The 23,336-nt window shown below is 49.6% G+C and overlaps 2 pseudogenes across 1 annotated transcript in view; both read left to right on the top strand.

Moving 5' to 3' along the window:
- Positions 1–23,336, top strand: part of LOC147093186 (uncharacterized) — a 97,037-nt pseudogene that overhangs the window by 55,451 nt on the left and 18,250 nt on the right. The window lies entirely within an intron of this gene.
- LOC147093187 (uncharacterized) lies at positions 6,688–10,308 on the top strand (annotated as a pseudogene).

The raw sequence follows: 23,336 nt of genomic DNA on the forward strand, positions 1-23,336 counted from the left end.
CCCTTTATCCACCCTATATGTTACTCCCTCAAAGAACTCCAGCAAATTTGTCAAACATGACTTCCCCTTCATAAACCATGTTGACTTTGTCCTAATAAATTATGCTTATCCAAATGTCCTGTTCCTGTCTCCTTAATAATGGACTCCAAAATTTAACCTACCACAGATGTTAGGCTAACCGGTCTATAATTTCCAGCCTTCTGTCTACTGCCCTTTTTAAATAAGGGTGTTACATTAGCAGTTTTCCAGTCTGCCGGGACCTTTGCTGAGTCCAGGGAGTTTTGGAAAATTATTACCAATGCATCCACAATCCCTACCGCCACTTCCCTCAAGACCCTAGGATGTAAGCCATCAGGTCCAGGTGATTTATCTGCCTTGAGTCCCATTATTTTACCAAGTACCACTTCCTTAGTGATTTTGATCGTGTTTAGCTCCTCCCCCCCTTTAGCCCCCTGTTTGTCCAGTGTTGGGATATTCTTAGTGTCTTCTGCTGTAAAGACTGATATAAAATATTCATTCAGTGTTTTTGCCATCTCCATATTTCCCACCATTAATTTCCCGGTCTCATCCTCTAAGGGACCAACATTTACTTTAGCCACCCTTTTTCTTTTTATATAACTATAAAAACTCTTACTATCTGTTTTTATATTTTTTGCTAATTTACTTTCATAATCTATCTTCCCTTTCTTAATCAATCTTTTGTTATTTTTTGCTGTCTTTACATAGCACCTTTCACCATCACCGGACATCCCAAAGTGTTTTACAGTCAATGAAGTACTTTTGAAGTGTAGTCACTGTTGTAATGTAAGAAACACGGCAGTCAGTTAGCGCACAGCAAGCTCCCACAAACAGCAATGTGATAATGACCAGATAATCTATCTTTTTATGTTGATTGAGAGATAAACATTGGCTAGGGCACTGGGGATAATTCCCCTGCTCTTTCCCACATTACAACAGTGACTGCTTCATTGTAGTACTTCATTGGCTGCATAGCACTTCAAGGCATCTGGTGGTCATGAAAGCACTATACAAATGCAAGTCTTTCTCTCAGAGATGCCAGGCACATAGGGTCTGATGAAAGGGTGGAACTGAATGAAATCAATATTTGTAGGGAAATGGTGTTAGAAAAATTGATGGGACTGAAGGCCGATAAATCCTCAGGGCCTGATAATCTACATCCTAGGGTACTTAAGGAAGTGGCCCTAGAAATATTAGATGCATTGCTGATCATCTTCCAGAGCTCGATAGACTCTGGAACAGTACCCATGGATTGCAGGGTAGCGAATGTTACCCCACTATTCAAAAAAGGTGGTAGAGAAAAAGCGGGGAATTATAGACCGGTAAGCCTGACATCGGTAGTGGGGAAAATGCTAGAGTCCATTATAAAAGATGTAATAGCAGAGCACTTGGAAAGCAGTGACAGGATCGGACAAAGTCAACAAGGATTTACAAAAGGTAAATCATGCTTGACTAATCTACTGGAATTTTTTGAGGATGTAACTGGTAAAATAGATAAGGGAGAACCAGTGGATGTGGTGTATTTGGACTTACAGAAGGCTTTTGATAAGGTCCCGCATAAGAGATTAGCGTGCAAAATTAAGGCACATGGGATTGGGGGCAAAGTATTGACTTGGATAGAGAACTGGTTGGCGGGCAGAAAGCAAAGAGTTGGAATAAATGGGTTGTTTTCTGAGTGGCAGGCAGTGACTAGTGGGGTACTGCAAGGATCGGTCCTAGGACCCCAGCTGTTCACAATATATATTAATGATCTGGACGAGGGAATTGGATGTAATATCTCCAAATTTGCAGACGACACAAAGCTGGGTGGGAGGGTATGCTGTGATGATAGAACGGATTCTTTTACCCTCAGTCTGGTTCAGTAATCACTGAGTCGAATGCAACTGGAGAATTCAAACGATTTGTTTTCCGCGGAGTCTTACTCTGAAATGTCGGCACCGACCCCTGCAAGAGTCTGACGAACCCAACAGAGCAAGCAATTTGTCATACAGTGTGCTACATTATTATACTTGCATTTGAGAAGACATTAACACCTCGCACATTCCTGCACCAATCCTGAGCTGTGCACGTATACATTTAATTTGATTTCCTGGCCTGGCAGTTTGAAATAAAGAAGTCACATTTAACTGAATGGGTTACAGCTAAGTAAACATCCTGGTAATGTGTTCATGATCACCTAAACATTATGGTAATGCATTTGCAATCATGGTAATGTGTTTTCTGATGGCCTATTGTCTGGAAACTTCTGCACGCTGCCTTACATTGTTCCTACCAGCAAGGTGTGACATTGTGGGCGCCAGTCATATTAGCAGCCAAAGATCAGTTTAGCCTTTTTATTTTACTTCTTGCTGCCTTCACAGTTTCTTGTTTCTATTTCCTTGACCTTGGTATTCTCATTCCCTCTTTTTATCATTCTATGATAACCAACCGTTAAAGTGTGTTGGAGATCTCATTCATGTCACTTTGTGAGGATACCTTCTACCCTCGAATAGTCGAAGCTGCTCATAGGGGGCAGTCCATTTCTTTTCCTTTCCTGGGTGGACTTCGGATAATAGCTTTTTCCTTTGGTATCAGTAGTTCTGTTGCATGGTCCTACAGTAACAGACTTGGTCACCTGGCGTCGACAGAAGTAATCAAATTTACACTTGGTCCAATGGCATGGCAATGTTCCTCTGTGTATGTATCTCAGCATTAGCGAGCGGTGGGGCTGTCTAATAAGCCCAATGTAGGTGTCCCAGTTGATCACGTTCCATTTCCCGAACCCGCCTGGGTTATCATCATTGCACCGAAGCACGTCTCCGTGGCATAGGTGGTGTACCCGCTTGGGTTGGTTCCGCCGGCATGTTCTCCTTCTGGGCTGTTGAGTTATTCCAAGGGTGATCAGGACACTGATAGAGAGGATCCACAGCGATGTCTGCATGGCTGGTCGGCGCGGCACGTCTGTTTAGGGAGAGATTTCTTGGAAGCAAGAGAGGTTAGCATTCTTTAAGTTTCAGGCATAGCATTACTGACAATTTTACAGTGGTGGAGGTGAACCCAAGCACTCTTTCCCTCTACTTTGGCAGCAGTTGGGGTGGTGAGTAGGACTTGATAGGGCCCTTCCCAACGAGGTTCCAATCCTTTTCACGTCCAATTCTTGAGTAATACATACGCTCCGGGCTCGACCTGGGACGGACTGACTATAGGAGGGAGGTCGATGTAAGCAGCGCGTACCCGGGAGTGCAAACTTTTCAATGCCCTGGTTAACGACAAAATATAGTTAGTCATTTCTGCCGTCATGTGGTGAAAGTGGACAGTCTTTGGGACTTCCTGGTTCCACGGGGTTTTGAGAGGTCTGCCATATATGATTTCAGCAGGGCTTAATCTTGCTGCACCAGCCGGGGTAGTGCGTATTTGGAACAAGGCCACGGGGAGTAGTTTGAGCCATGTCGTTCCCGTCTCGGCCTGTAATTTGGCAAGTTTATTTTTCAAGGTCTGATTAGCCCGCTCGACCAGTCCGGCGGCCTGTTGCCTGTAGGCACAATGTAGCTGCTGTTGGATGCCCATTTGAGTGCAGAACTCCTTGTTTACCAGACCCACGAAGTGAGGGCCGTTGTCTGAACTTAATCGGTTTGGAATTCCGTACCTTGGAATAATTTCTCTCATTAAAACTTTTACAACAGTGGAGGCTTTGTTATCCGTAGTCGGGTAGACCTCAATCCACTTACTAAATACATCAACAATAACCAGTACATATTTATAACACTGACACCTTTCTAATTCAATGTAGTCCATCTGGAGGGTCTCAAAGGGACCTGTGGGTAACGGCGTCTTACCCGTTTCACAAGGTATGCCTTTTCCCGGGTTATGCTGCTGACAAATGAGGCAGCGACTGCTAATACCTTGAGCCAGAGCTTGTAATCTAGGATGCCACCATGTAGCTAATAACGTGTCACTAGTTGCTCTGGCACCACAATGAGTTGCAAAGTGTATACATTCAATAACCCATAATGCTAGCTCATCTGACATACAAGTTTGCTCGGCAGGGGTGACCCATAATTTAGACACACAATCATATGTACAACCGAGCTGTTTCCACAGTCCCTTATCACGGTCAGGAGCGTCCTCCTGTACCTTAATGATGTCTTGGATGGTTGGCATTGGCTTTTCCGAGGGAGACTTGCTTTTATTTGAGCTTTTAGTCTGGCTCATCATTCTAGGCACAACCACTCGTTGTTCCTGGGACGCTTCCCTAGCTCCCTGGTCAGCGCATCTATTCCCTATATCTACTGGGGTTTGTCCTGCTGTGTGTGCGGAGCACTTTATCACGGAGATCTGTTTTGGTAGCATGAGGGCTTGTAGCAAATCAGATACTAATTTCTGATGGGATATCTGTGTTCCTGCAGAGGTTAGGAACCCTCTGTTTTTCCATAATTGTCCGAAATCATGAACCACTCCGAAGGCATATCTCGAGTCTGTATAAACGTTAACCTTTAAGTCCTTCCCTAAGATACAAGCTCGTATTAATGCGAACAGTTCTGCTTGTTGGGCGGAATACGGAAGTTCAAAGGCGGCAGACTCCAAAGTATTACTGTCCTGATCTACGATTGCATATCCAGAAAGTCTTTTCCCAAGGGGACTGACGGACGCACTTCCATCTACATACATGGTTGTGTCAGGACTCTGCATTGGGGCATCAGATAGATCCTCCCTGATGGAGGTATCTTCCTTGATTAAAAATAGACAATCATGTCCTGGGTCTGTTTGTTCGAGGGGTGGTTCTGTGAGAAAACATGCTGGGTTGATAGTAGTACAATGCTTCTTAATTGAAATGCGCATAACAGGTCTCTGGCCATGAGATTGCAATCCAGCCCATTTGTGATCACGAATTGGTGTTTCACAGACTCATTTTGAAATGCTACTTCAACTGGTTCTGATATCGGGTACTGGCACACTTGTCCTTGGAATCCGGACAGGCTTTGTGTCTCCCCAGATTTAGGGAGATTGAGCTCTGATCGGACAGATGACATAGCAGCTCCGGTGTCTACCAGAAACGTATGTCGGCTCCCTTCAATCAGCAGGGATAGAACGGGCTCCTTGTCCAACTGGAACCCGTTCACCACGAGGTTGGCTAGTCAGTACTGGGGAAACGGATTATTCTGGGACAAGTCTGTATATCTTCCTCATTCCCGATTTCCCTGCCAACCTCCCCGTTGTCCTTGCATGTGGCCCCCTCTTCCTTGTCTTCAGGAGGGACATTCCCTGCTCCAATGGCCTTGCTGGCCACAATTAAAACAGGTATCTGACCCTGCTTGCCTCCCTCCTCTTCCTCTATCGACGAAATTTTGTCTTGGGGGAGCATAGGGTGGGCCATAATTAGGGACAGTTGGTCCGTTGGGATGGCTGGTATCTCTGTACCCTTGTCTATCAACCCACCCTGGGACGCAGTACTGGGGCTCCGTCTGATATCCTGTCACATCTTGGGTGGGCTTTGGCTCTTCCTTTTTTATCACGTACTCAGTCTTGACCTTGACCTGGGGCTGACTCTCCTGACTCTTACTCTCTTTCCAATAATATTTCACTGCCCTGGCCATCTGGCTGGGACTATTCTCTGACCAGTCCATATTGTTAGTCTTAATTGCTTCAGACACCGAGGTTGGTAGACAATTTATCAGGATAGCACAGTATTGCGGCGAGTTTGCTCCGTTCCGGTAATTAGCATCTCCTGACTGACTCCGATATACCTCAGAGAATCTCTCTAGGAATTCCTCTGCTCCCTCGCCCTTTCATGGTTTAGTATCCAACACCTTGGATATATCAATGGGTTTCTGCAGGGTGGTGGTTAAAGCAGTGAGTATGGCGCGTTCACGAGCAGCACTCTGTGCATTTTGAGCCTCTAATGTGGCATGGTCCTCAAAGCCTAGGTTAACCAAAAACCTTGCATGTTCGGCGGGATTCAAGATCTGCTGTACTAACGCCCATAAGTCTCTTGATTCAGCATTATAGACGAGTATAGTAGTCCGGAGGAATTCTACAAACAAGGTGGGGGATTTCTTCCTATCTGGCATCCCGGCTAAGATAGCCATTATCTCGTTAGGTTTCCAGGGGTAGAAGATACCTATGGTCCGGGGGTTATCGGCGGCCACTGGAATATTTGCGTTAAAGGCAGGGTTAGGCATTTGTCTCACCGGCAACTGCCGGGGTGTCGGTTTATGTCTGGCGGGTCTCTCGGTATCAGATTCTGATTCCAGGGATGACAAGTCGTCTCCTGAATCTCCACTGTCAATGTCACTATGGTCCCGGCACTCTAAAAAGGACCTTAAAGCCTTGAGGGTACTCTGGCTCTGACTCGCTAGTCTCTGACTTTGAATCATCTGCCTTTGATTTCTCCGTTTTCGTGACCTTGATGGACTGGGTTGGGGTGGGGAAGGTGTCGTCGGGGGCCGATTATTCTTAGTCCTGAGTCGGGTGTAAAAGGCAACAGGGTCGGTATACTGGGGACCCGGTTGTTGGTCTCCCATCTGGACCGGCGGGGGATTATTTACTTGAACCGTGACTGACGGCGGCGGGGAAACGACACTGGCAGATACTTGAGGTGTCGGCGCGGGGGTTTGTGCAGTTGGTACGGGTGGTGCCACCGGGGGATAAATGTTAACGTACGGGGGGGGGAGCGCGGGGAACAACCTGAGCCCTGTGATTCCATTCGTCCAAATCATCATCACCATCTCCCTCTGTCAAGGCAAGGCCAACCATTGGATTACGTAATCCACTCTTATCAGCCTTTCCAGGCTCGCTCATGGTCTTTTCAGACTTTTGTTTTGAGCGTTTCTCATGAGCACATTCCTTTTTCAATACCTCTACTGATTTGACTACCCCTCCCCCTGTAAGTGCTATTCCTAATTTTAAGGCATTATCCTGCCAACTTGCTAACAAGGAAGTTTCTTTCAGTTCCTGACAGTACTGTCTCCATAGGGCAATTAGTTCTTTGGCAGTGGTGCCCCTGTTACTTTTCCAAATTAGTTCTTGAGCCTTTTTAGCGGCATCTAGATTCTTAGTTCCTCCTAGTGGCCATTGATCACTTCCTAATTTCTTATTCAATCCTCCCGACAACTGTCTAAGTTGCTTTGCTTTGTCAGGATGTTGTTCACAAAGGGTCTGTAAGGCGCTACCCGATTCAGTCGTGGTATCTAAACAGTTGCCCATCTTACTCCCCTTGTGAACTTTACACAGTCGCGTTTTAAACTTGTTCAGAGCCTAGGTGGGCCAAGTGATATACGAGGTCGACGCTCTTTACCTGACACAAGTGCTTATTTCTAAGTTTACACAGTTCCTAGTTATTCCCTCAGTACGTATACTGACCCTCAGTGATATCCGATCACTGACCTAATCACCTAGCCCTTCCAGTATTCGCCAGACTGACCTGGATCTCGGCGGGACACCACACGGGAGTTAGCGATTGGCCGACTCGTCGTCAGACTGGCGGAATCAGGAAAACCGAGGTAGTACAAGAATTACTCACATCGGGGGCCCATTTCCTCCCTCCATGTCCGAGATGATTCCGCTCCTAGTTCGCGAACTCTCGGTGACTGTCCGTTGAGATCCCACTTCTGACACCAAATGATAGAACGGATTCTTTTACCCTCAGTCTGGTTCAGTAATCACTGAGTCGAATGTAACTGGAGAATTCAAACGATTTATTTTCCGCGGAGTCTTACTCTGAAATGTCGGCACCGACTCCTGCAAGAGTCTGACGAACCCAACAGAGCAAGCAATTTGTCATACAGTGTGCTACATTATTATACTTGCATTTGAGAAGACATTAACACCTCGTACATTCCTGCACCAATCCTGAGCTGTGCACGTATACATTTAATTTGATTTCCTGGCCTGGCAGTTTGAAATAAAGGAGTCACATTTAACTGAATGGGTTACAGCTAAGTAAACATCCTGGTAATGTGTTCATGATCACCTAAACATTATGGTAATGCGTTTGCAATCATGGTAATGCATTTTCTGATCACCTATTGTCTGTATAACTTCTGCATGCTGCCTTACATTGTTTCTACCAGCAAGGTGTGACATTGTGGGCGCCAGCCATATTAGCAGCCAAAGATCAGTTTAGCCTTTTTATTTTACTTCTTGCTGCCTTCACAGTTTCTTGTTTCTATTTCCTTGACCTTGGTATTCTCAGGTATAGAGAATAACTTATTTTATCAGACCCACCTCCAGATACACGGAGGCTGGAGTGTATGCTACCCTCTGGCCTCATCAGTGGAATCCTTGTTTGCAGCCACACCAGGTTGGCAACCCCTCCCACTATATACCGCCGACACAACGAAACAGACATGCGAGGGTCAGACGGGCCGATATAGCCAGGGCATTCGAGGGCGATGCGTGCAGCTAATAAGCTCAACAGACCCCGTTTGCCGAGGGCTCATGGGTAAGAATTGCACAACGTCAGGTAGCTATCCCCTGTGTTTTACGGGTAAGGGATGGGGATGCATATATGCCCTTGTCCCCCAGGACAATACCTGCATACAACAACAATGTGCCCGACACCACTGCCAGGCACACAGGGGCCAGCTGACCTGTACATGCGATGAACAAAGGTGCTTTAATGTCACAGCAGGAAGACAATTCATTTGTGGTCAGTGTAATGGGACCCATGTATCATCCAGTAAATGGACCTTCCCATTTGTTACATTCCAGCTGTCCGGGTCTGGGGGAAACTCAAATGACCCCCTTAACTATTATTATACACAGTTTGCGAAGGTTGATAACCGGGAGGTCAAATGTTACCGAGCAAAGAACGGATTTGCGTTCCTCCTCAATGGAACATACACAACAGCGACGCCAAAACTCCCCTCTCTCTTCGCAGGAGTAATCGCCCCCGTAGCTGTTCCCTGCCCCACCAATAGACCATCCAGACGGAAACTCCGGGCAGTCTCCGAGGAGTTCTGTGCAGATTGGCAGGATCCGACCACACTGGGTAGCTCAGTAGGGTGGGGTATTCTATCGGCCATATCATTGGGAGGGGGCGCAGGAGTGATAGCAGCCAAGAATAGGAATTATCTAATGTGCGGAATCACCCTCCTGGGCAATAGCACCATTAAAGCATTAACCGCCATAAATAAGGAAATGGCAACCTTACGTCCTTTTAGCATGCAAAACCGATATGCTTTGGACTACCTCTTGGCACAAGAGGTGTGTGTATGATTATAAGGAGACAAATGCATCACAAACGTCAATAGTGAGAAACAAAATATCCAAGACGCTATAGACAAGATTAAAAATCAACTAGCCGACTTCATTGAAGCCGGAGGGGGTGAAGGATGGTTTGCATGGCTGAAAACATTGGGACAGAAATTACTGTATGGTTTGATTGTTATAAGTGGCGTAATTTTGGGAATTATTATTTTTGTAATTATTATCAAATGTTGTATAAGTCGTGTAGGAGCTACTATACTCCCTCGCCCCTCCCGAATTAGGGTAAAAGTAGACACAGCAGAGGAGGGAAAACCCCCAGAGGAAGCCTGTTCGGTCCTACACAGTTATCTGTAAACTCGAAATTAAAACCCTTTTGGTTGTGTTCATGGCCAGAGCACAAACAAAACGGAGCCACGGGGTATGGTCTTGATAAAGTGCACTATCAGGAGGATACCTTGTATATAATGATTCTTGGAGATTGTACAAAGAATCAAAGGGAGGAATGTGGAAATGTGAATAAAATGGACGATGAATTGGCTTACAAAAATGGCTTCGCACAAGGAAAGTCTAGATTTGATTAAAGAGCAGCCCCAGCTTTGCAAAGTGCAAAGCTAGTAGAAAAGAGAGACACCTGCCCCAGCCTGCGGCCAAGTGTTAACGAGCAATAAAGGTCACTGAAAGGGCTTAACTGCTAGCTAGAAGATGATTGACTAGCTATTGTGCGGTGCCCAATCACGATCCGGTACTTCAGGAAGGCATATGCAGCAGTGAGACAAGTCAGGACTTGCCCGCCAGACTGAAGACCAGATCATGGCCAAACTGAAAGGGCTTAAGTGATCCCCATTGGAGAACGCTTGTTGCCAGGGAAGTGATGTAATGACCCTTGTCCCACTGTATAAAAGGGGCTTCCCTACCGGTATTTGCTTTTTAGCCAGAAGGCGTGTGGATCATCAAGAGAGTCAGACACCTCCCGGGGACGTAAATGCTGGCAATACGTGCCTAACCCGGTGTGACTCTCGGGACACGAATGTACTGTAAAAGACCTCAATATACTGTGTGACCACTGCGAACAGTTGGAAGTAATAAAATGTTGTTTTAACTCTCCGAACCCTCGAGCCTGAAATCATTCTTCGTACTACGGAACTCAAGACGAGGACCAGGAAAACCCGGTTCTAACAGAAGGATATACTTGCCTTGGAGGCGGTGCAACGAAGGTTCACTATATTGATTCCTGGGATGAGAGGGCTGTCCGATGATGAAAGATTGTGTAGAATGGGCCGATACTCTCTGGAGTTTTAGAAGAATGAGAGGTGATCTCATTGAAACATACAAGATTCTGAAGGGGATTGACAGGGTAGATGCTGAGAGGTTGTTTCCCCTGGCTGGAGAGTCTAGAACTAGGGGTCACAGTCTCAGAATAAGGGGTCGGCCATTTAAGACTGAGATGAGGAGGAATTTCTTCAATCAGAGGGTTGTGAATCTCTGTAATTCTCTGCCCCAGAGGGCTGTGAATGCTGAGTCTTTGAGTATATTCAAGGCTGAGATCGATAGATTGTTGGACTCTGGGGGAATCAAGGGATATGGTGATCGATGATCAGCCATGATCTTATTGAATGGTGGAGCAGGCTCGAGGGGCCGAATGGCCCACTCCTGCTAATTGGCAAAGGGAGAGGAGGCAGTGAGCAGTGCTGAGGGATGTTTTTCTGACTGGAGGGAAGTATGCAGTGGGTTCCCCCAGGGGTCGGGATCAGGACCATTGCTTTTCTTATATATAACTGACCTGGACTTGGGTATAGGTGAACAATTTCAAAGTTTACGGATGATACAAAACTTGACAACGTAGTAAATAGTGAGTGTAGTAGTAGCAGACTTCAGAAGGACAGAGACAGACTGTGAAATGAGCAGACACAAGGCAGATGAAATTAAATGAGGATAAGTGTGAAGTGATGCACTTTGGGAGAAACAACAGGGAGAGGCCGTATAATCTAAATGGGACTATTTTGAGGGGGTGCAAGAGCAGAGGGACCTGGGGGTCCATATTCACAAATCGTTGAAAGTGCCACGGCAAGTTGGTGAGGCAGTTCAGAAAGCGTATGGGATACTTGGCTTTGTAAATAGTGCCATTGAATACAAAAACAAGGAAGTTACACTAAACCTTTACAAATCAATAGTGAGGGACATAGGACAGGAGGAGGCCATTCGGCCCCTCGAGCCTGCCCCGCCATTCAATGAGATCATGGCTGACCTTGGGCTCAAAGCCACTTCCCTGCCCGCTCCCCATAACCCTTCACTCCCTTATTTTGCAAAAATCTGTCTCTCTCCACCTTAAATGTATTTAATGACCCAGCCTCCACAGCTCTCTGCGGCAGAGAATTCCACAGATTTACGACCCTCTGAGAGAAGAAATTCCTTCTTATCTCAGTTCTAAAAGGGCGACCCTTTATTCTAAATTTGTGCCCCCGAGTTCTAGATTTCCCCACGAGGGGAAACATCCTCTCTGCATCTACCTTGTCGAGCTCCCTCAGTATCTTATATGTTTCAATAAGATCACCTCTCATTCTTCTAAATTCCAATGAGTATAGGCCCAGCCTGCTCAACCTTTCCTCATAAGTCAATCCCCTCATCTCTGGAATCAACCTCGTGAGTCGTCTCTGAACTGCCTCCAATGCAAGTATATCCTTCCTTAAATACGGAGATCAAAACTGTACGCAGTACTCCAGGTGTGGTCTCACCAATACCCTGTACAGTTGTAGCAGGACTTCCCTGCTTTTATACTCCAACCCCTTTGAAATAAAGGCCAACATCCCATTTGCCTTTTTGATTACTTGCTGTACCTGCATGGTAACTTTGTGTTTTATGCACAAGGACCCCCAGGTCCCGCTGAACTGTAGCATTTTGTAATCTCTCTCCATTTAAATAATAATTAGTTTTTTTAATATTCCTGCCAACGTGTATAACCTCACACTTTCCCACATTATACTCCATCTGCCAAATGTTTGCCCACTCACTCAGCCTGTCTATATCCCTTTGCAGGTTCTTTGAGTCCTCTGCACAACTTGCTTTCCCACCCATCTTAGTGTCAGGACAGGAGGAGGCCATTCAGCCCTTCGAGCCTGTTCCGCCTTTCAATGAGATCACGGCTGATCTGTGACCTAACTCCATACACCCGCCTTTGGCCCATATCCCTTAATACCTTTTGGGTAACAAAAACCTATCAATCTCAGATTTAAAATTAACAATTGATCTAGCATCAATTGCTGTTTGCGGAAGCGAGTTCCAAACTTCTACCACCCTTTGTGTGTAGAAGTGTTTCCTAATTTCACTCCTGAAAGGTCTGGCTCTAATTTTTAGACTATGCCCCCAGTCCTAGAATCCCCAACCAGCGGAAATAATTTCTCTCTATCTACCCTATCTGTTCCCCTTAATATCCTGAAAACTTCGATCAGATGACCCCTTAACCTTCTAAATTCCAGGGAATACAACCCTAATTTGTGTAATCCCTCCCCGTAACGTAACCCTTGAAGTCCAGGTATCATTCTGGTAAACCTACGCTGCACTCCCTCCAAGGCCAATATATCCTTCCTAAGGTGTGATGCCCAGAACTGCTCACAGTGCTCCAGGTGTGGTCTAACCAGGGTTTTGTACAGCTGCAGGGTTTTGGCCTCAGCTGGAGTCTTGTGTACAATTCTGGGCACCACACTTTAGGAAGGATGTCAAGGCCTTGGAGAGGGTGCAGAGGAAGTTGACCAGGATCACAGAATCACAGAAACCCCACAGTGCAGATAGAGGCCATTTCGGCCCATCGAGCCTGCACTGACACATATTCCACCCGATCCCCGTAACCCCACGTATTTAATCCCCCTAACACTAAGGGTCAATTTATCATAGCCAATCAACCTAACCCGCACATCTTTGGACTGTGGGAGGAAACCGGAGCACCCGGAGGAAACCCACGCAAACACGGGGAGATTGTGCAAACTCCACACAGACAGTCACCCGAGGCCGGATTCGAACCCGGGTCCCTGGCGCTGTGAGGCAACAGTGCTAACCACTATGCCACCATGCTACCCGATGGTACCAGGGATGAGGGACTTCAGTTATGTGGAGAGATTGGAGAAGCTGGGATTGTTCCCCTTAGAGCAGAGAAGGTTAAGAGGAGACCTAATAGAGGTGTTCAAAATGATGAGGGGTTTTGATCGAGCAAGTAGGGAGAAACTGTTCACTCTGGCAAGTGGGTCGGTAACCAAAGGTCACAGATTTAAAATAGTTGCTAAAAGAACTAGAGGGAAATGAGGAGAATTGTTTTCACACAGAGGGTTGTTAAGATCTGGAACACCATCTGAAAGGATGCTGGAATCAGGTTCCACAGGAACTTTCAAACAGTAATTGGACATGTACTTGAAGATGACTAGTTTGCAAAGTTCTGGGGATAAAGCTGGGGTTTGGGACTAAATTGGACAGCTCTTTCAAAGACACGACAGGCAAAGACATGATGGGCCGAATCACCTCCTTCTGTGCTGTTAGATTCTATGATCAGTGTGAAGACGCTGGTGACTCTTAAGGCTCTTCGAGCTTTTAAAACTCTTCCCACAGTCAGAACATTTAAAGGGTCTCTTGTCAGTGTGAACAAGCTGGTGTGACAGGAGGGTGGATGACTGAGTGAATCCCTTCCCACACACGGAGCAGGTGAACGGCCTCTCACCAGTGTGGAGGAGCCGGTGTCTCTTCAGCTCCCAGGAGTTTTTAAAGCTCTTCCCACAATCAGAACAGTTAAATGGTCTCTCCCCAGTGTGAACAAGCTGGTGTCTCTTCAGCTCCTGGGGGCTTTTAAAGCTCTTCCCACAGTCAGAACATTTAAAGGGTCTCTCGTCAGCGTGAACAAGCTGCTGTGACAGGAGGGCGGAAGACACAGTGAATCCCTTCCCACACATGGAGCAGGTGAACAGCCTCTCTGCAGTGTGAACTCGCTAGTGTTGCTTGAGCTCCCCAGGGATTTTAAAACTCTTCCCACACTCAGGATATTTAAAGGGTCTCTCCTTCGTGTGAACTCACTGGTGTCCCTTCAGCTCCCCAGGGCTTTTAAAGCTCTTCCCACAGTCAGAACAGTTAAATGGCCTCTCATCAGTGTGAACAAGCTGTTGCCTCAGCAGGGTGGAGGACTTCAAGAATCCCTTCCCACACACGGAGCAAGTGAACAGCCTCTCCGCAGTGTGAACAAGCTGGTGTCCCTTCAGCTCCCCAGGGCTTTTAAAGCTCTTCCCACAGTCAGGACAGTTAAAGGGTCTCACATCAGTGTGAACTCGCTGGTGTGTTTGCAGGTGGGATGAACAAACAAATCCCTTTCCACACACGGAGCAGGTGAACAGACTGTCCCTGGTGTGACTGTGCCGTTGAACTTCCAATGCAGACGGGGAACTGAAGCCCTTCCCGCCGTCCCCACCTTTACCCGGTTTCTCCCCGGTGTGACGGTGCACGTGTCTCACCAGGTCAGGCAATTGGCTGAATCCGAGTCCATACACGGAACACGTGTGCGGTTTGTCATCGCTGCGATCGCTGCTTTCTCCTTCCATGTGCAAAGGCCGATGATATTCAGGTCCTGATGAATCCAGCGACTCTGTCAGATCTTGACGTGATGTTTGGTCTGAGCTTCCCGCCTGTAACTGCTCCACTTCTATAACCCTGTAAATTGAGATCAGAAAAGGATCAGAGGCAAACTGTTGTTTAATTTTCCCCTTTCCAAACCTAGGGGCAGTGAAGCTGATTTTCAGGCTCCAGCTGCTACACAGGTTGGTTGAAAGGATCAGCAGTAATGGCGGCTGTAATACCCACAAGCCCCCGCGCTCCAGAAAGCGCTCTGTTGACTCTGAGTCCCGCGCATGTGCTCATGGCCCCCGCGCTCTCCCTCCTGCTCTACAATTGCCCGTCCCGATCAGTACGCAATGCGCATGCTCAGCACACAAAACCCCGCGGTTGGAACACCGGCCGCGCATGCGGAGCCGCAACATCTGGTACGCGTGCGCGGCTCAGGTGGGGGCGAGTCGGTGTTTTGCCTCAGCTGCCAGGGAGGTGCACATGCGCAGGACGACCCAACATTCTTCCTGTCAGCAATCACTCCCTCGTTTCTTTAATAAAAACAGAAACTACTGGAAATACTCAGCAGGCCAGGCAGTATCTGTGGAGACAGAAACAGAGTTAACGTTTCAGGTCGATGACCTTTCGTCAGAACTACTTGCTCTTTAGTGTCAGCCAGTGGCTCAGTGGGTAGCACTCTCTCCTCTGAGTCATGAAAGCTGTGGGTTCAAGTCCCATTCCAAAGACTTGAGCACAAAAATCCAGGCTGACACTCCAGTGCAGTGCTGAGGGAGTGTGGCACTGTTGGAGGTGTCGTTTTTGGATGAGATGTTAAACGGAGGCCCTGTCTGCTCTCTCAGCTGGATATAAAAGATCCCATGGCACTATTTCGAGAAAGACAGGCTTGCATTTATATGGTGCCTTTCACGACCAGCAGATGTCTTGAAGTGCTTTACAGCCAATGAGGTACTATTGTACTATTGGAGTGTAGTCACTGTTGTAATGTGGGAAAGAGCAGGGGAGTTATCCCCCGGTGTCCTAGCCAATGTTTATCCCTCAATTAACACAACAAAAAGATAGATTATCTGGTCATTATCACATTGCTGTTTGTGGGAGCTTGCGGTGCGCTTACTGACTTCCGCGGTTCCTACGCCAGAACCAGGGGTCACAGTCTAAGGATAAGGGGTAGGCCATTTAGGACAGAGATGAGGAGGAATTTCTTCACCCAGAGAGTGGTGAACCTGTGGAATTCTCTACCACAGAAAGCTGTGGAGGCCAATTCATTAAATATATTCAAGGAGTTGGATATATTTCTTAAGGCTAAAGGGATCAAGGGATGTGGGGAGAAGGCAGGGACAGGGTATTGAGTTTGGATGATCAGCCATGATCTCATTGAATGGCGGAGCAGGCTCGAGGGGCCGAATGGCCTACTCCTGCTCCGATCCTCTCTGTTTCTTTGTTTACATTATAACAGTAACTGCACTTCAAAAAGTACTTCATTGGCTGTAAAGCGCTTTGGGACATCCGGTGGTGGTGAAAGGCGCTATATAAATGCAAGTCTTTCTCTCTTCACTGGTCTCACCAGCGACCTCTTCTGGCTGATTGACAGCCATGAGCCCGCGCATGCGCACACGGAGCGGCAGTTTGAGCCGAGTCCGGCACAGCGACCCCTGCCGGTCACCAAGGGTAATAAGCGCGCATGCCCACTGGAGACCAACCCCCTCCCCCACTCGGAGCTACGGAGCACTCGGATCCTGCCGGACAGAGTCGGCGCGGGGCATTCCGGGAAAGGCCTTGGTGTCGGTTCCAGAGTCGCGATCGGTGACGCAAAGTGTGTTTTCTTCGCTCCGATTGGGTGGAGAATGGCGCAGGGTGGATCGGGAGAGAATAAAGTGAAATAGAAAAACCTCAGTCCGCGAGGCCCCGGACCGAGCGGCGGCAGTTGGACGGTCACGTGATCTCCTCGGGGACACGTCACCCGGGCCCGCGGCTTGATTGACGGGAGCCTCCGACTAATAGGGAGCGAGCAGGGCGGGGCTGGCGGAGCGAGTCGGCGGCGGGTCCTCCAAGCAATCGGGGAGCCCGAGGGGCGGGACTAGCGCCGGCTGATTGTCTGATCCGCAGGGCAGCGAGTTTCTCCAGTCCCTTGTTCAGGGCCCGAGGCCAGGGGAGGCTGTGGGCTTTTATTCCCCGCATTGGACACAAGGCTCTTTGTCTCAGGCATATGGTGACGTCGCACTGAAACTTTCCTCCCTCCTTTACAAAGATGGCTGCCGTTAACCTGGGCCTGTATATGTTCTGATGTAGTCCTCCCACCACTGGGAGCGACAGTGATGCGTTCGTGCGACATAGCTCTACCGCGCAGGCGCAGTGCCGCTCCATTTCCACTCCCGCGCAGGCGCAGTACCGCGCCCCTGCCCTCCGGCGCAGGCGCAGTGCCGCTCCCTTTCTTCCGCGCAGGCGCAGTGCCGCGCCCCTGCCCTCCGGCGCAGGCGCAGTGCCGCTCCCTTTCTTCCGCGCAGGCGCAGTGCCGCTCCCCTGCCCTCCGGCGCAGGCGCAGTGACGCTCCCTTTCTACCTCTCCCGCGCAGGTGCAGTGCCGCTCCCCTGCCCTCCCGCGCAGGCGTAGTGCCGCTCCCCTGCCCTCCGGCGCAGGCGCAGTGCCGCTCCCCTGTCCTCCGGCGCAGGCGCAGTGCCGCTCCCCTGCCCTCCGGCGCAGGCGCAGTGCCGCTCCCCTGCCCTCCGGCGCAGGCGCAATGCCGCTCCCCTGCCCTCCGGCGCAGGCGCAGTGCCTCTCCCCTGCTGTGTGCAGTGCCGGGCGGCGCGGGTTGATCGGTGAGTGAGGGTCAGACACAGGCTGATTGAGGGAACTCGGCCCGACAGGGGCTGCTCAGCCCCGAGTTTTGATCACAGCGAGGGAGGCTCATAGGGTCACCGCTCCGGGCAGTAACTCCGCACAGAAAATGGCGGATTTCCGCCCAGAGCAGTGAGAATGGGGGAGTCTCAGGAGGCCGGAAATTTACTGTGAGCAAAATCTCCAAACTAAACACACAGCCCCGCAACTGGGGATCTGAGGAAAATCTCCCAACTAAACACACAGCCCCGCAACTGGGGATCTGAGGAAAATCCCCAAACTAAACACACAGCCCCGCAACTGGGGATCTGAGGAAAATCTCCAAACTAAACACACAGCCCCGCAACTGGGGATCTGAGGAAAATCTCCAAACTAAACACACAGCCCCGCAACTGGGGATCTGAGGAAAATCCCCAAACTAAACACACAGCCCCGCAACTGGGGATCTGAGCAAAGGCACAAAATCAAACAAATACTCCGCCTTCACATTGGATTATTAGTAAGCAGATTAAAAGTCTACATTACATTATTTCACGCTTTCAATGTTGTTCTTATTTTCTGCTTTGCCACAATTAGATCTCCCGGTGAATGATGGTGTGATTGAGGAAGGTGCTCAGCTCGAAGTAAACAGGGATTGTCGACTGAGGAACAACAGCCGGTTAACCAGCACAGGATTGTGAGCACCAACCGGAGAGAACCCTTCCGATTCAAAGAGCTTCCAGAGACCGACTGTGGAGAAAGGTCAGAAAGAGTCCCATTGACTCAGATACACACTGGTCCTGGAGATAGACTGGGGAGAAAGGTCAGAGAAAGTCCCATTGACTCAGATACACACTGGTCCTGGAGATGGACTGGGGAGAAAGGTCAGAGAGAGTCCCATTGACTCAGATACACACTGGTCCTGGAGATGGACTGGGGAGAAAGGTCAGAGAGAGTCCCATTGACTCAGATACACACTGGTCCTGGAGATGGACTGGGGAGAAAGGTCAGAGAGAGTCCCATTGACTCAGATACACACTGGTCCTGGAGATGGACTGGGGAGAAAGGTCAGAGAGAGTCCCATTGACTCAGATACACACTGGTCCTGGAGATCGACTGGGGAGAAAGGTCAGAGAAAGTCCCATTGACTCAGATACACACTGGTCCTGGAGATGGACTGGGGAGCAAAGTAAGAGAAAGTCCCATTGACTCAGATACACACTGGTCCTGGAGATGGACTGGGGAGAAAGGTCAGAGAGAGTCTCATTGACTCAGATACACACTGGTCCTGGAGATGGACTGGGGAGAAAGGTCAGAGAGAGTCCCATTGACTCAGATACACACTGGTCCTGGAGATGGACTGGGGAGAAAGGTCAGAGAGAGTCTCATTGACCCAGATACACACTGGTCCTGGAGAGGGACTGGGGAGAAAGGTCAGAGAAAGTCCCATTGACTCAGATACACACTGGTCCTGGAGATAGACTGGGGAGAAAGGTCAGAGAGAGTCCCATTGACTCAGATACACACTGGTCCTGGAGATGGACTGGGGAGAAAGGTCAGAGAGAGTCCCATTGACTCAGATACACACTGGTCCTGGAGATGGACTGGGGAGCAAGGTAAGAGAAAGTCCCATTGACTCAGATACACACTGGTCCTGGAGATGGACTGGGGAGAAAGGTCAGAGAAAGTCCCATTGACTCAGATACACACTGGTCCTAGAGATCGACTGGGGAGAAAGGTCAGAGAGAGTCCCATTGACTCAGATACACACTGGTCCTGGAGATGGACTGGGGAGAACGGTCAGAGAGAGTCCCATTGACTCAGATACACACTGGCCCTGGAGATAGACTGCGGAGAAAGGTCAGAGAGAGTCCCATTGACTCAGATACACACTGATCCTGGAGAGGGACTGGGGAGAAAGGTCAGAGAAAGTCCCATTGACTCAGATACACACTGGTCCTGGAGATGGACTGGGGAGAAAGGTCAGAGAAAGTCCCATTGACTCAGATACACACTGGTCCTGGAGATAGACTGGGGAGAAAGGTCAGAGAGAGTCCCATTGACTCAGATACACACTGGTCCTGGAGATAGACTGGGGAGAAAGGTCAGAGAGAGTCCCATTGACTCAGATACACACTGGTCCTGGAGATAGACTGGGGAGAACGGTCAGAGAGAGTCCCATTGACTCAGATACACACTGGTCCTGGAGATGGACTGGGGAGAAAGGTCAAAGAGAGTCCCATTGACTCAGATACACACTGGTCCTGGAGATGGACTGGGGAGAAAGGTCAGAGAGAGTCCCATTGACTCAGATACACACTGGTCCTGGAGATGGACTGGGGAGAAAGGTCAGAGAGAGTCCCATTGACTCAGACACACACTGGTCCTGGAGATGGACTGGGGAGAAAGGTCAGAGAGAGTCCCATTGACTCAGATACACACTGGTCCTGGAGATGGACTGGGGAGAAAGGTCAGAGAAAGTTCCATTGACTCAGATACACACTGGTCCTGGAGATGGACTGGGGAGAAAGGTCAGAGAGAGTCCCATTGACTCAGATACACACTGGTCCTGGAGATGGACTGGGGAGAAAGGTCAGAGAAAGTCCCATTGACTCAGATACACACTGGTCCTGGAGATGGACTGGGGAGAAAGGTAAGAGAGAGTCCCATTGACTCAGATACACACTGGTCCTGGAGATGGACTGGGGAGAAAGGTCAGAGAGAGTCCCATTGACTCAGATACACACTGGTCCTGGAGATGGACTGGGGAGAAAGGTAAGAGAAAGTCCCATTGACTCAGATACACACTGGTCCTGGAGATGGACTGGGGAGAAAGGTCAGAGAGAGTCCCATTGACTCAGATACACACTGGTCCTGGAGATGGACTGGGGAGAAAGGTCAGAGAGAGTCCCATTGACTCAGATACACACTGGTCCTGGAGATCGACTGGGGAGAAAGGTCAGAGAAAGTCCCATTGACTCAGATACACACTGGTCCTGGAGATGGACTGGGGAGCAAAGTAAGAGAAAGTCCCATTGACTCAGATACACACTGGTCCTGGAGATGGACTGGGGAGAAAGGTCAGAGAGAGTCTCATTGACTCAGATACACACTGGTCCTGGAGAGGGACTGGGGAGAAAGGTCAGAGAGAGTCCCATTGACTCAGATACACACTGGTCCTGGAGATGGACTGGGGAGAAAGGTCAGAGAGAGTCTCATTGACCCAGATACACACTGGTCCTGGAGAGGGACTGGGGAGAAAGGTCAGAGAAAGTCCCATTGACTCAGATACACACTGGTCCTGGAGATAGACTGGGGAGATGATGCGCTATCAATTACTCATAAAAGACTGAGAGTTAGAAGAGTAACCAAAGGCTTTTATTAACAACAGAATGGAGGTCTGCCTCGAGTGGTCGACCGGTCCAGGATACCAAGGGCTGGGGAGCAGTCACCTTTATACTAGGACCTGTGGGAGGAGTCAGCCGAGGCATGTCCAGGCATGTACACAGTGGAATACAAACAGGACAAACAGGAATACAAACAGTGGTTTACCACATTCACCCCTTGTTTAAAATTGAGTCCGGCGGGGTGAAGTGTATTAAAAGTTAGTGTATTGGAGTCTCTCCGGAGGTCTTGTCTGCCGCTGTGATCGGCGTGGCGACGGCAGGGGTAGTGAAGCTTCCGGCGTCGAGTCCAGCGTAGGCTGTGGCACAGGCGTGTCGTCCTCGTAGATGTCGAGCGGGTCGCGGGGCCCAGGCCTGCCGTCTGCTGGGGCTGGATATCGGATCGTGGGGGGGGGTGGTAGTGGGTAGTGGGTTACTGCGGCCCCCGAGGGTGCAAGGTCTCTTATGGAGACTGTGTCCTCCCGCCCGTCCGGGTATGCGATGTAAGCATACTGGGGGTTGGCGTGGAGGAGGTCGACCCTCTCGACCAGGGGGTCCGTTTTATGGGTCCTCACGTGTCTTCTCAGTAGGACCGGCCCTGGGGACGTCAGCCATGGCGGTAGCGATGTCCCCGATGTGGACTTCCTTGGGAAGACAAACATTTTCTCATGAGGGGTGGCGTTAGTGGCAGTGCAGAGCAGTGACCGAATAGAGTGGAGCGCATCGGGGAGTACATCCTGCCAGCGGGAGGTCGGAAGGCCCCTAGACTTTAAGGCTAGCAGGACGGCCTTCCAAACTGTCGCATTTTCTCTTTCCACCTGTCCGTTCCCCCGGGGGTTGTAACTGGTGGTCCTGCTTGTGGCAATACCCCTAGTTAGCAGGTACTGACGGAGTTCGTCGCTCATAAACGATGAGCCCCGGTCGCTATGGATATAGCTGGGGAAGCCGAACAGGGTGAAGAGGTTGTTCAGACATTTAATGACCGTGGCACTGGTCATGTCCGGGCAGGGGAAGGCGAACGGGAAACGGGAGTACTCATCAATAATATTGAGGAAGTACACATTGCGGTCGGAGGAGGGGAGAGGCCCTTTAAAATCAACGCTCAGGCGCTCGAAGGGGCGAGTGGCTTTTATCAGGTGGGCCCTGTCTGGTCTATAAAAGTGCGGTTTGCACTCAGCGCAGACTTGGCAGTTCCTGGTCATGATCCTGACCTCCTCAATAGAGTAAGGCAGGTTGCGGGCCTTGATGAGGTGGAAGAACCTGGTGACCCCCGGGTGGCAGAGGTCATTGTGGAGGGCCCGTAGTCTATCGATCTGCGCGCTGGCGCAGGTGCCACGCGATAGCGCATCCGGGGGTTCATTTAGCTTCCCGGGCCGGTACAAGATCTCGTAGTTGTAGGTGGAAAGTTCGATTCTCCACCTCAAGATCTTGTCATTTTTGATTTTGCCCCTCTGCTTGTTGTTAAACATAAAAGCAACTGAACGCTGGTCAGTGAGCAGGGTAAATCGTTTTCCGGCCAGGTAGTGCCTCCAATGACGCACAGCCTCCACAATCGCCTGGGCCTCCTTCTCAACAGCGGAGTGTCTGGTCTCCGGGCCTTGGAGGGTTCGTGAAAAGAAGGCCACGGGTCTCCCCGCCTGATTGAGGGTAGCGGCCAGGGCAAAGTCGGACGCGTCGCTTTCCACCTGGAAGGGGATGGATTCGTCCACTGCGTGCATGGTGGCTTTGGCAATGTCCTCCTTGATACGGTGGAAGGCTAAGCGGGCCTCTGCCGTCAAGGGAAAAGAGGTGGACTTGATCAGCGGATGGGCCTTGTCCGCATAGTAGGGGACCCACTGGGCGTAATAGGAGAAAAACCCTAGGCACCTCTTCAGGGCCTTGAGGCAGTGGGGCAGTGGAAGTTCCATAAGGGGACGCATCCGGTCGGGGTCGGGGCCGATGACTCCGTGTTCCACAACACAGCCAAGGATGGCGAGGCGGTTTGTGCGGAATATGCACTTCTCCTTGTTATATGTCAGGTTTAGGAGTTGGGCGGTGCGGAGGAATTTTTCGAGGTTTGCGTCATGGTCCTGCAAGTCATGGCCGCAGATGGTCACATTGTCCAGATATGGGAAAGTGGCCTGCAACGCATTTTGATCTACCATCCGGTCCATCTCCCTTTGGAAGACGGAGACCCCGTTGGTGACGCCAAAGGGAACCCTAAGGAAGTGATAGAGGCGGCCGTTTGCCTCAAAGGCAGTGTACTGGCGGTCCTCAGGGCGGATGGGGAGCTGGTGGTACGCTGATTTCAGGTCAATGGTCGAGAAGACGCGGTACTGCGCGATCTGGTTGACCATATCAGCTATA

The sequence above is a fragment of the Somniosus microcephalus genome, unplaced genomic scaffold (genome assembly GCF_052327205.1).
Source record: "Somniosus microcephalus isolate GS21.2 unplaced genomic scaffold, FLI_Smic_1.0 unresolved_chr1, whole genome shotgun sequence".
NCBI lineage: Eukaryota > Metazoa > Chordata > Chondrichthyes > Squaliformes > Somniosidae > Somniosus > Somniosus microcephalus.